Genomic DNA, 13,809 nt, shown 5'->3' with positions numbered 1-13,809 from the left:
GAAAACTCAAGGCTGGGAACTTTTGAGCATTGACTAAAAGCTTCAAAAGGTAATGAAATCAATGGGAAATTCATGTCTCATTTTCAGAATAGGATTTGAAGATCATTACTTTAAATGTAATTTTCAACTGGGGATATGAAATATGTATAAAATAGAGAATTAGTCTTTCCATGTTTTCCTGCAGATATTCCAGGCAGAGATAAGAACATCCTACCCTATTTTCCCCTTCTCTGAATCCACTTCATTCTTCTGTTCTATTCATAGACACTTTTTATTAACCATAATCTCCAAATTTTTCCTATATTTTATCTCTATTGCTTACTGCATTCATTAGCAGATGAGCATGTAGCATATTTTATAGAGCATACATGTAAAAAAATAACATTTAAAATATTTTAAAGTTATATGCAGAAGTGAGAGTGTGGCAGAAATAAGCTGCCCATGCAACCTCAACAGATTTATCTTTAGAGTATGAATTTTAATACATGCTTTCTTTACATGATCATTAACTTTTTTTTTTCCATTGCACACCAGCCATTTCAGTTCTCAGAGTGGATGGTGTTTACTTAATGAACAGCTGTTCAATATTTGCTCCATTGTTCAGTACGTGGCCCCATTGTTCAATGGATGGCCTCATGCCACCTTTGTTGCACACTATTCAAACCCTTCTCTAAGGGACATTAATTAACCTCCACATGAGTTTTCTTTTATGATGCTAATCAGTATAATTGCAAAAACTTTACAAATATTAATTATATCCACAGAATCCATGTGAGTTTTATGCACATCCTACAAACACAAGCCTGAAGCAGGGAGATTACACTTAATAATATCCATGAATTTTGAGTATCCCATCTAACACACCTGGGGTTTGATTTACAACTCTCATTGACCTAAGTTGCAGTTGTGAGTCTTCAGCAAGTCTTCCAATACGTTCCCCCAGTCTGAATCTGGGTACCAAAAAAATGAAATACATTCTGTTAGCAGCAATCTATGCAAAGTTTGTTTTATGTTATTTCCTCAGTAACATATCTAGAACTGAGATGGGAATTCAGTGTCTAGAATTGCATTCAGTCTTCATAACGAGGCACTCCCTTTCTCTTACTGAAATCTTTTCCTCCAGCTTTACATTCCTTCCCAGTTCTGCAACAAATGGGTGATGAAGACAGAAGGATAATCTCCATCCTCCAATGGGGGCAGAGATCATAGAGGTAAAAATTTGAACCTCTAACTAAAATTTGCCATGATTCACAGGCAAAGCTTTAAAGCAGAATTCCCTAGACTTTGATGCCTAGAATTTCAAATGTTCATAATGTCTCATTTCACACTTCCAGTTTTCCCTCTTATTGATTCCATACCCAGGTAATTGTCCAGCAGAGAAGGGCTTGGGAGTGATGGTGGATGAGAGACTGGACATGGCCCAGCAATGTGTGTTGGCAGCCCAGAAAGCCAAATGTCTCCTGGGCTGCATTCCAAGCAGCAGGTGAGGGGAGATTCTGCCCCTCTAATCTCTGGTGAGACCTCACCTGTAGTGCTGCATCCAGCTCTGGGCTCCTCAACACAGGCAGGACATGGAGCTGTTGCAGCAAGTGCAGAGGGCACCAAGCTGATCAGACAAAAGGCTTGAAAGAATTGAGATTTTTCAGCCTGGAAAAGAGAAGGCTTAGGGTAATTAATTGTGGCCTTAGGGTATGTTAAGGAATGTCAGAGTCTGTCCGAGGATGTGTTATGCCTCACAACTGCCTCCGATGGTTGAAGACCAAGACCCCCGGAGAGACTGGGGAGAGCCCCTGGCCTGGCTGAGGTGGGGCACCTGCCGAGAACTGATACGCATCTCCACGAGAACGGAATGCAAGAACAATAGCAGCTCGTTACAGTGGACTGAGCTGGTTATACTGACCGTGCTAAGAAGGGTACAGCTTGCTGCTTGTTCCTGAGCACCCAACTTTGACGCAGGTGCCTGCACTGGCCCAGTGCCCTCTTTGGCTCCATTCCACTCGCCTTGGTCCTCTTCCTGACCACCCTATAAAGACTCTGCGGATCCCGTGCACCCTTTGTGTACACCCCACTGGAGAAGATCGCGTCTATGGGCATCTCTACGTCTTGAGGACCTCCGACTCTCCACGTGGTAGCTATAATCCCCCTTCCCCTCTTTCTCTATCTTTCTCACTATTCTCTATTTTCTTTCCCTACTATCGCATTGTGGGCACTAAATAAAAGTGCATTTTTTGTTTAAGCAAACTGGTTTGTCCCCTGTTGTGTCTTTTGCGCTTTGAGATCTCCAAAACGAACCATCAGGTTCCCCGCATATGTTTGCGGACCCTGACATTTAAATTGGCGTCACGGACAGGATCTTGATAGACTGTGGAGTTGCGGGTTTTATATAGTTTGTAGAAGGGGAAGGACCCTCGTCTCAGCCGCACCTAGCACGCCACTTCGGTGAGCGCTGTTAGAAAGCAAGGGGGGCGAGGGAAAATTCCCGCAAACTGTATACACCCAGGCGAATAAGCACTCCTTGTCATCAGGATATTTCAGAAACGATCTCACTGTGCAAAAGATGGGACTCTGTGTTTTAAGCTGCTTGGTGTAGTTGAGGAGACAACAGGCGTTTTTTGTGAAGAAGTGCCTCCCAAGCAGCTGGGTCTCCTCTCCCATTCCAGGGAAGCGAAGGGAAACACAGTATTAGCTGTGCCATTGTTTGTAACTTTAAGAATACCTCCCTGAGAGTGGTTTTTGTCCCTTCACAAAAAATGAGTGAAAATTCTAGTACAAAAGATAAGGATATTCTTTTTGCTTTGCTAACAAAGCATGGTGCTAGACCTTCTCCAGCCGGAGAAGAGTGGGCACAAGATAATTGGTTTAAGTGTGAAAACATTGTAGATAGAATATATTCTTTGCAACATGATGCTAAGTATAAACTGGGCAGAAATAAAACCATTCTTTGCTCAGTTTTGGGGGCCTGCCTTTCGGCAGCCATAGAAACCCATTTTAAACGGGTAAGTGAAGAGAGAGCAGAAATAGAATCCCTGCAAAAACAATTGGAACATGAAAGAAATCGAGAGGGAGAAGTAATAGAATCCCTGCAAGATTTGGTAGAAGCTTTGCAAAAACAATTAGAACAGGAAAGAAATCAGAAATATTTGCTGGAGATTTCCCTTGCAGAAGAGCAGAGCAAAAATTCAAAACCTGTAGATTCACCAAAGGAAACAGGAGGAAAGGAGACATACAGCATTAAACAGATATACCCTCAGAAAGAATTAGCACACACGCAAAATTCTGGGGAACTCTGTTGCTCCAACTTGAGACCTCTTGTCAAAACAGAATTTAATTGTATAAATGAAGAGGATCATGACCCCCACATAACCACCAAAGAAATACCATACACAGCCACTGAATTAGCTAAATTAAAAAGAGAATACTCCCGACTTTCTAGTGAATCAGAGACGGAGTATGTCTTTAGAGTTTCACTTACTGGTGATGACCAAATTAAATTAAGTGAACAAGAAGTAAGTGGCTATTGGGGACATGGAGTTTTCTTAACAACAGGGAATACACGTGCTCCATGGTCCCTGACACAGCGTGCAGCTTACTGGGCAGGGGGACTAAGCCCCCTTGAAAGGGGCGACCCTCTGGCAATAGTCAGCACCCCGGACCAACTCCTAGAAAACATTCACAAAACTGCATGCTTGCAAATGATACATGAAAGAAAATTGATTTCTGACTATGAGTCACCCATGCAACAGCCTGTCAAACCTGAGATTATGACCCCCCTAATTCGAGGTTTGCCGGAGTCTCTTAAACCAACAGTAATTCTTTTTCAAAAAACAATAGCATCTATCACTCCGGTAGATAGGCTTGAAAGATTTCTTGGACACACAAGTGATCAAACCGGTTCCACTGACTCCACTGACTTCTCGCCTTTTGCTACTCCTAGCACACAATCTAACAGCAGTCATAACAGTGGAAAATATAGACCAGTGAAGCACTCAGAGGACAAACCCGAAAAACCCAGAGAAGTCAGGCACATTGCTTCTCCTAATGAAAAAACAGAAAAGGAAAGACAAATCCCTAACCAGCAGCAGTTGTGGTTGCTAGGGCTGAAAAGGGGACTACCTCGAGAAGTAATGGACAAATTGCCTTATGATAAATTGGTTAAAATAAAATTGCTGCTTTTTGAAGCAACTGCTCACCAAGCCCTTGGCCCTATTCATCCTTCAGATCCTTTTCACGTAGAATGGGGCTTTGCCACCTCAGGATTGTCATTGTATATATGGCAAAGGGGTCCTGAAGGCCCAATCAGATCTGTCAGCTCTCGCTCTTGTGGCTTTAAAGATGCTGAGAAGAGGTACACTACCTGGGAAAAAGGCTTGTTTGTGGTTAGCTTAGCTCTCATAGAAGTGGAGAAAATTGCACAACAACAACCAATTGTTTTGAGAGACCCCTTCAAAGTTAAGTCAGTCACTACTGGGTTCCCTCCACCTGACGGGGTGGTCCAGAGGGCCTCAGTAAGACAGTGGTCTGCTCAGATTGAACATTATTGTAACATCTTCTCAATAACTGAAGGACCTGTGAAAAATCTAGCACTACAAGAAGCAGAAAACTTGGATAGCATCCAAGACAAACCTGCCTCAGCCATTACCCCTCCCTTTTCCCCCGAACAGCCAGCAAATCCTTGGTTTACTGATCCTTCTGCCTTTTGCCTGACAGCTTCAAGCATAATTCCCTCACTATGGGGACCAAGTGATTCCAACAATCCAGCACGTCACCCTGGACAGTCTGTTTTGGTGGACCTCCCTACTGTAGGGGAAGTACCACTAGTGCAGAAAACCCCTCTGAATAAATATACATGGGCAGCCTTTGATGCTCTAGGGAAAGAGCATCGAATAAATACAGGATGGGCAATTTTCATCATTCTAACCTCCTGCCTCCTCGTGGCAGATTCTGTTGTGCTTACTTTCCACAGGAGAACTCCGAGGGACATGAAGGCCGTATAAACCATGATAAATATTTTAAACAGAAATTTTAAATAACATTGATTCAGAAATATTAATGAACAAATTGGTTGCCACAATTAAAGATTTGACCAAATTATAACAATCATTATAATTGTCCTTATTGGCTTTGAGGACACTTCAGTGATTGCTATTAAACATATTACCAAATTGGGAAAAGATAAATGTGAATGATAGCAAATTGGTAATTGATACACCTGGTGCTACACAAAACAATGTTTCTTTGGCCCTTAAGCTGCATCCAGGCACAGCTTTGGATGCAGATGGTTGTTGCCTCAATTATAAGGCAAGAAGAAGAAGGAATTCTTCCTACTGAAATTTGGAAAATAATTTGGGACAATGCAAATTATTTTCAAAGAGAATTCCAATCCTGGTGGAAATTAGTGAACTTTACCTACAATCCCAATACTAACACAGTTACAGCCTTTGTGTTAACAATAGGTAATGCTTCAGTACATTTGATATTCCCTATCATTGCATTAGGTATAAATCATGATGGAGCTATTCTCTATCCTTCCGAGCATAGAGAATGGGCCCGTCAAACTGGTGAGAAATGGCAAACTGTTAATTTAGAATCTTGTGTTGTTAGGGAGCAGCAAGGTTTCATTTGTGAAAGTAATGCAATCATAGCTCAGGATATTTGTTTAGACACAGAGCAAAATATTTGTCATTTTGAAGTGCATCCTAACGAAGCTCCTGGAACAGTGCTGGTGTACATAGGCAATGGGTGTGCATGCTTTAGGACTGTCTGTGATGTTGTAGTTGTAGAAAATGTAGTGGTAGATACTAAAAATCACTCTAATTTTTGTGTCTGTAATTTTACCACAATTACAGGATGTGACTTCTCTTATAAAGCCCCAGTCACGTCCTACCATCTTTTACAATCCAATTTCACACTGATTCACCAGATAATGCCTGTCCCCATTGGAATGAACCTGACCTTAGTTAAGCAATTGTTGCTTCACCAGGACTTAATAAAAATTTTGAAAAAGATCAAGGAAAATGGACAGAAAACTTTGGTAACAGTCCATCATGATGTGAAGGAAATACATCGTGTTATGGAAAGGGTAAAAAAGGATGCTGAATACAGGTGGTGGGATACCCTTTTTGGGTGGTCACCTACTGCTACAGGTATCCTGAACAAAGTGTGTCATCCTATTGTTGTCCTTCTGATTTTGGTTTTGATTGGCCTTGTTTTATCAATCATTTTATACATCCTAAATTGGAAAATGATGAAGCAGTTGACACATTTGACATCTATAATGAGAACATATGGTTTAGTTAACATCCCTTTTGCAAAGGACACTCCTAAAGTTATTGATGTAAAATGCACTACTCAGACAGCGAAAGTTAAGCCTGTAACAGCAGTTTGATTTGATTAATGTTGCTTTGTCTTAGTCATGTTAATTAAAAATTAAGGTTTGTTTTGTTTTCTTTTCTTTTTTGTTTTTGTTTGTTTAGAAATTATTATCATTTTTAAAATTTAAAGAATTTTGTGAAAGAAAATTGTTTTAAATTAAGTATTTGATTGAAAATTGTAATTGTTGATTTTAATTGATGGTATTATATTAATTATTTAGTAATTTGAGTTAATATTTTGAAAAATTGTTATATTAATTATTTGGTAATTTATGATGATTACTTTGGAAAAATTGTTAAAAATTGTTAAATCAATTTTTTAAATTTTTGTTGCATTTATTGCTTCTATTCCCTTTCTGTATTTTTCCCTCTTTCTCTCTCTGTCTGTCTGTCTGTCTCTCTCTCTCTCTCTCTTCTACACCCTCTCTCTTGTCTCTGTTTTTCTGGGATATGCTGCCAATGTGGATGAGTCCTGAAGACTTCACGAGACTACGGAACCTGCTAATGGAAGAACACCTTCGTCGTCAGTCGTGAGTCACGGGGTGGTGTCAGAGTCTGTCCGAGGATGTGTTATGCCTCACAACTGCCTCCGATGGTTGAAGACCAAGACCCCCGGAGAGACTGGGGAGAGCCCCTGGCCTGGCTGAGGTGGGGCACCTGCCGAGAACTGATACGCATCTCCACGAGAACGGAATGCAAGAACAATAGCAGCTCGTTACAGTGGACTGAGCTGGTTATACTGACCGTGCTAAGAAGGGTACAGCTTGCTGCTTGTTCCTGAGCACCCAACTTTGACGCAGGTGCCTGCACTGGCCCAGTGCCCTCTTTGGCTCCATTCCACTCGCCTTGGTCCTCTTCCTGACCACCCTATAAAGACTCTGCGGATCCCGTGCACCCTTTGTGTACACCCCACTGGAGAAGATCGCGTCTATGGGCATCTCTACGTCTTGAGGACCTCCGACTCTCCACGTGGTAGCTATAATCCCCCTTCCCCTCTTTCTCTATCTTTCTCACTATTCTCTATTTTCTTTCCCTACTATCGCATTGTGGGCACTAAATAAAAGTGCATTTTTTGTTTAAGCAAACTGGTTTGTCCCCTGTTGTGTCTTTTGCGCTTTGAGATCTCCAAAACGAACCATCAGGTTCCCCGCATATGTTTGCGGACCCTGACAAGGAAGCCTAAAGGAAAGAAGGGACAAGACAATTTACAAGGTCATGTAGTCACAGGACAAGGGGGAATGGTTTCATATTTAAAGAGAGTAGCTTTACATCAGATATTAGGAACAAATTCTTTACTGTGAGGATGGTGAGGCCCTGCCTGGCACAAGTTGCCCAGAGAAGCTGTGATGTGCTCAAGACCAGGCTGGATGAGGCTCTAAGCAACCAAATCTAGTGGAACATGTCCCTGCCCATGTTGGAACTAGATGGTCTTCAAGGCCCCATTCCAAGTCAAACCATTCCATGATTCTATGATTCTGATTCTCTGAATTTCCTCTCTAGTTTTGTGTTTTCCTTTAGTTCTCCCTTACATCCCTGAGTTCTTGTTTCTTTAGATATATTGTTTCAGTCCAGCCCTTTTCTTTCTCAAATTTAGCTTTTGTTTCTATTTTATCTGAGCACAATTCCTTCTTTACATTTTTGTGACAGAACAAGGTTTATAGCTGAAAACAGATAATTGTCATAAAGAATATTCTAAAGAATATAATTGCTGCTCTTATTTTAGTGACCATATAAGTCATAATGTCCATCTTTTTTTCTACCACTGTAAGTTGAGGCATGCTCAATTCCTTGGTGAGGCATGGTGCCTATGGAGTAGAGAAAGAGTTATGGACAATCAGATACCTGAGGATATGTTGGAGCTTTTAATCCATAAAACTTAACAGTTTTTACCTGCATCTTCACTGAAGTATGAAAATAACCACCCAAAAAAAAGGCATACCTTTTTTTTACAAACCAGACCCCTGAAAATTTTAATTTGTCCTGCCCTAAGTATAGGGGCACTGGCACATTTCAAAACCCGGATTTCAAGAACCTCAAGGACATGAGCAAAAAATACTTGTTTTTCCTTGCATCATTCCTAGAAATGGCAGAACTGTTTTGGCAGGAGCTTTCCAGAAAAGTACAGCCTGGGACAGCTACTTGGCATGGAAAACTTCAGTCAGAGCAGTTACAGTTTGGCACTATTCTAAGTAGAGAAAATCAAAGTTTCATAATAGGAAGTATTAGGTAATTTTAATAATAGGCAGTTCTATCACCTATAAAACCTTTAAACATAAAAAAATATTATTTGTGTAAACAAATATCAAGAAAAGTCCCTTTAAAAATGTCCTAGTGAAATGAAAAGGAGTAAAAACAAACATACAAAAATGTGAAATATCACATCCTGACTCTGAAAAATAAAGACACATATACTTCCCCACCTTAACACAGCATGTGTCTTCAGCTTTCTTCACCTCAGTCCAAAAACAGAAGAACAAAAAACATAGTTTTAATCTGCCAGAAAATTTTTTAAAAAGTAAATATTAAGTTAGAGTCCTTGAGCTTCCTTGCTTCCCTGTATTAAAGTATGCTAGCCTAAGGCCTAACTTCTGATATTTTTCTGGCCTCTTTAATTTAGCTTAATGAATCTCCAAATAATGTATTTCATTTTCTATGTACTGCAATCTGGGGAAGCCTCTTTTTTCATGTCTTTCTAATTTCTCCATTCTTTCAATAAAACGTCTATTGCCCTTGATTCCAGTCTCATGGCCCAGGACTTACTTCAAAATTTAAAATGTCTTTCACTGGCTTTTGAATAAATTTATTACAAAACACTGTCCTGGAATTAAATACACCAGTGATATTCAAGGAGTATCAATTAGGAGTGCTTAGGACAGTTGAAAATCACATTAATTCAATAGTTCCTACTTTTTAAAGTCAAATAGGGTTTTATTACTGCCTAATCAGTCTTGCACAACATTCTATAAATCTTCCACGATAATTTCCGGATTATTCACATAATTTTTTTTATTTGCTAGAGAACATGATTCAGAATAATATTCACTCTGGATGTAAAATCTTCATGTAATGGCAAATAATACCTCATCTTTGGAACAGCAGATTTAGTCATGAAAAAACAGACAATTCAGCACCAGCCCTACATCGAAAGAAAACCTACAATGTCTGTTCCCTTGTACTGAGGGCAGCAAAGGATTGACTTGAATAAAAGTGATCACAGGCTATGTGGATAGTTCAGAATTCATACCAACCAGCAGAAAATCCCTGGGATAAAAGAGTTATTTAAATTAAAGGGTTATATAGATATATATGATACAATATTACTAGTATATATTGTTTCTATTGTTTACCATAATCCTAGGCAGTAAACTCACAGGACCTTGCTGGTTTAAATAAAATGCAAGAATGAACTGACTGAAGGATACATTTTAATAGCCCTCTGTCAGAGAGAGTTAACACACTTGCACCTCTAACAACAGCATTTTTATTAAATCTTTATTATGTTGTATTAAAAAAAGTCCCCTTAGCCCTCAGGTAGTTGGTCGATGCTGAGTTTTCAAATGAAATATTTATGAAGTTCTTTGTTTAGAAGTTTAATTGTATCTTTAAATGACTTTCATATGCTTATATGCTTTACCCTCCAATATAAATGCCATATGATGCTCTATCATACTGTCCGGAATAGTCATTATGCATTTCACCATCACAACTGTTACATAACAATAAGCAGAAAAAAAGGACAAAAGGATAACTAAGTTAAACCAGATCTTATACATACTTATTTTGTTGGTAACACAGATTGTATCTCCAGCAAAATGTGTTTCTCATCATGTAACATAGCATAGTGCTGTAATACTTTCCATATTTAAACTTTTGGTCAATGCATAATACTACAAAAGATACTAAAATGTACACTGTACTGACCTTTCTATTTCTCTGCCATGGGCAGGGGGAAGGAGAAGACTCTTATGAGAATGGGGCTAGAATGAGAAGACCTAAGGAATACTCCTTAAATGAAATTCAGTTTTGCTTTTATAGGAGCTCTGAAGATCTATCACTCCTGTGAAACAATATTTAAAGAAAAGCATGAGTTAGAAGTTTTATTATCTTTCCAATAAATTATTGACCATTTTAAAAACACTTTCTGGATTTATCAGCTAAAAGGGCATTTTCTAAACTGAAAGAACATTGGAGATCTGTGTCACCTAATGTGAAAGTAGTGCTGCATTAAATCTCACCCCACTGTTTTTGACAATGCTATTCAGGTGTCTTCTGTAGAACAGATTTTGGACATCTGCTCCAGGCAGTCTCTGCTATTAGTCTTCAAAAGGTCTAGGCCAGTTAGATGACCTGATGGGAGATCCCAAAAAAAGGTGTCCACAGCTTTATCCATGGAAGACATCCACCCATCCACTTGTGCAGCCCTTTTCTGACCCACAGTTAGGGAGAGAAATCATGTAACCAGCTCAATTTATTGTGAAAAGTGTCACCCTTCTCCATGCCTTGGGCCAGCTGGAGAGTCAACGCAAGCTGAAAGCAAAGGAAAAAAAGATATGAGAGAATTTCAAAGGAATAAGAGGAGATTGTATGTTCATTGCTTGGGATGCTTGGTTGTAGTTGCCAGAAAGGATGGAGAAGGATATTGTAACTGTGGTTTATATTACCCACACATTACTATTATGTAATCACAGGTTTTAATACAATGTTAGCTTACAGCACTACTCAAACACACTCTGCAGATTTCATATTTGTTGTTCAAGTACTACATTAAAACCCTTTGAGGAGAGCATCAGTTCACAGCTCACGAAAACCAGTCCTTTTGCAAAGCTGGCATAAAAAATCTCCTGTTGATCAAGAGGGCTGTCAGTGCATGACTGAGGAACATGCCCTTTTTAAAATAGCAAGTACTGTCTTGCTAAATTTGTCCTCTTGATGACAAGTCTCATTGTAACAAATGGCCTCTAAGCGCTGTCTTTTCCTTATAAAGGAACCTCGTCCAGTTATTATACTAACAGCCAACAACTTCTGAGAAATAATCTCACTTATTATTTAAGGTAGAAACCAGTGTTTTCCTATATAATACATTAGAATGAGCTCTATATGCAACAGGAAAAACTCTGGGAAGTACCTGTGGTGACCACTGATTTTAAAAGCTTTTCTTAAAAGCTGCTGCTATTCTATAGAAAAGATCACCTGCAAGAACTGACAATTTTGCAAGTTTTTGTATAACTGCTCCAGGAATTTTGTACATAACTTTGAAGTCCTATGTGTTAACTGCACCAGCTGAAACTTGATGGAACTCTTCTCATCAAAATGTCTATCTTGAAAAGACAAAGTTATTGCAAGATATGATCAAGCATGGTAACCTCTAAAGTCACATCAAAAAAACTAACTGCAAGGTTTTTCCAATATTTTAAAGTGTAAACATAATTTTATGCTATAATGTTGCACCAAATTGACAATAGTATTTCACCAATTTCAGTAACTAGTTAGTTAAATGTATCACACATAAAAGAAATATTTTTTTCCTATTTTGTTCTCATACAAAGACTGGATTTTATTCTAGTCTCATTGATATAATTCTATTTACTTCACAGTCGTTACTTATTAACACCAATGGGAAGAGAAACAGAGCCATTAAATCTATTTCCTCTTTTTTCCTTGATGCAACCTGATGCTTTTTGGTTTACCATGGAATGGTTGCATGGCGAGAGAGACAGTTTTGCTTGTGTTTTTAATAATGTGTTCACTTCAAAGAGAGTCAATATTTGCCCTGCCCGGTTTGACTAGCTTCACTATAAAAATCCTTATTTTTTGCTTTAAAAAAATTGGAGGTGGTAAAGAACACATCCATTAGGACTTGCTGTCATTTGGGAAATGTGACTGAAAGGAATATCCTTTTTTGTCAGAGAGAATTATATTATTCAATTTCTTCTGTGAAGTGAGCAAGTTCTGCCCTAAAACTTAATAATGCCCTTTACATCCACTAGAATTTCATCCAAGAACATGATGCTTAAAACCCTTCAACTCTCCATGTCAGAGTTCATGAACCTTTCATTTCAATTTTTTTCTTGGGCAGCACTGTCCAGTAGTTATTCCTTCTGTGTATTCACCCCTCTCTGATGGGTGTCACTTGACAGCAAGTGGTACCCCCTGCCTGTTTCTGCCCTGAATAATCTTGGTACTTCCAGTACATCTCACAAGAACTTAATTCCACTTATTGTACTGGACTTATTCTGCTTTCTGGAAAATGCTTACCAGAACAGTACATGCTATTCCAGATCAGGTCTTATCAGAGAGCTGAATCAGGACAAATAGCCTATCTTTATGGAAGAACTGTTTTGGAAGTATTTCAATTGAAATTTAATGGAAATACCATTAAGCTTTGTTTGGCTTTGTAAAAGGTGATACAAAATACTCTGAATCAGCGCAGCTGAGAAAATATAATCTTCACTGATGCTCACTGAGAAAAAAAAAAAAATTCCCTTTTGAGAGGACTTGGTTAATTACTTTGCTTATTTGTGACCAAAATTGAAAAGAAAAGCAAAAAGCTCTGTCATTACTCATTATGTATGTAATTTATCACAGAACACAGTTCTGTCCCTCTGCTTATTAAGCTCTCCCAGACATTCTTTTGTGTTCTGGGCTTCTGAAAAAGCCTAAAATAAAACTGATGTTACCTAACTGAATCACTGCAGTCTTCTGCAAACCTCACTGATGCTTTCTCACTGGTACATCGAAGATGATTTAGGATTTAAAATATTTAATGGCCTGTATGGAAAAAAACAACTTGATCACCCATGAAAAAAAAATTAACTGTTTTCACTTCTTGTATTTTACTATGGTCAGGCAGGAGTCTGCTGAGTCCCGTTGACCCCTCTAGTATAACATTCTGTTAGTGAAAATGGCATGAAAGGATGAGCAAATGTACCACACAAAAACATGGAGGACCACTTTGAGTTTGATTTCTTTCTCCTTTTCTGACTGATGTCTCCGTTGAGGAGTTCTTGTGGGCATTAGCCAGGGCAGTTGCAGTACTCTGCTGCCCTAACAGTGGCCTGTCAAAAAAATCTGGTGGGTTGTGTGGATATTAGCTCAAGAGATAAAGGCCAGTTGTCTGGTGACCCTTGAAAAGCATTTGGAGGGAGTCAGCTCCAGCATTCAGCCAGGACTGACAGACAGGAACAGCCTGCAAGCATTTCTCTGAGGAGAGATCAGTCAGAGAAGGAGCCTGCAGCTGTAGAGCAGGGAGGTGCTCTGTTATTGCACTTGTTATTTTTCTTTTTTCTTTCCTTTAAATAAAGTAGATTATTATTCTTTTAAGTAAATCAGGCTCACCCATGTTAGTCCTTGGTTGAGCTCTGAGTGTTAAGTTGGAGCACTGCGCTGAAAGTAAGGCTGTGATTTTCAAAAAGTCTAAGGATTTGGGCAGGCATAACTC

This window comes from Zosterops lateralis (assembly GCF_965231275.1).
Source record: "Zosterops lateralis genome assembly, chromosome: 3".
In the NCBI taxonomy this organism is placed as follows: domain Eukaryota; kingdom Metazoa; phylum Chordata; class Aves; order Passeriformes; family Zosteropidae; genus Zosterops; species Zosterops lateralis.
Note: the sequence above shows the minus strand (reverse complement) of the source record.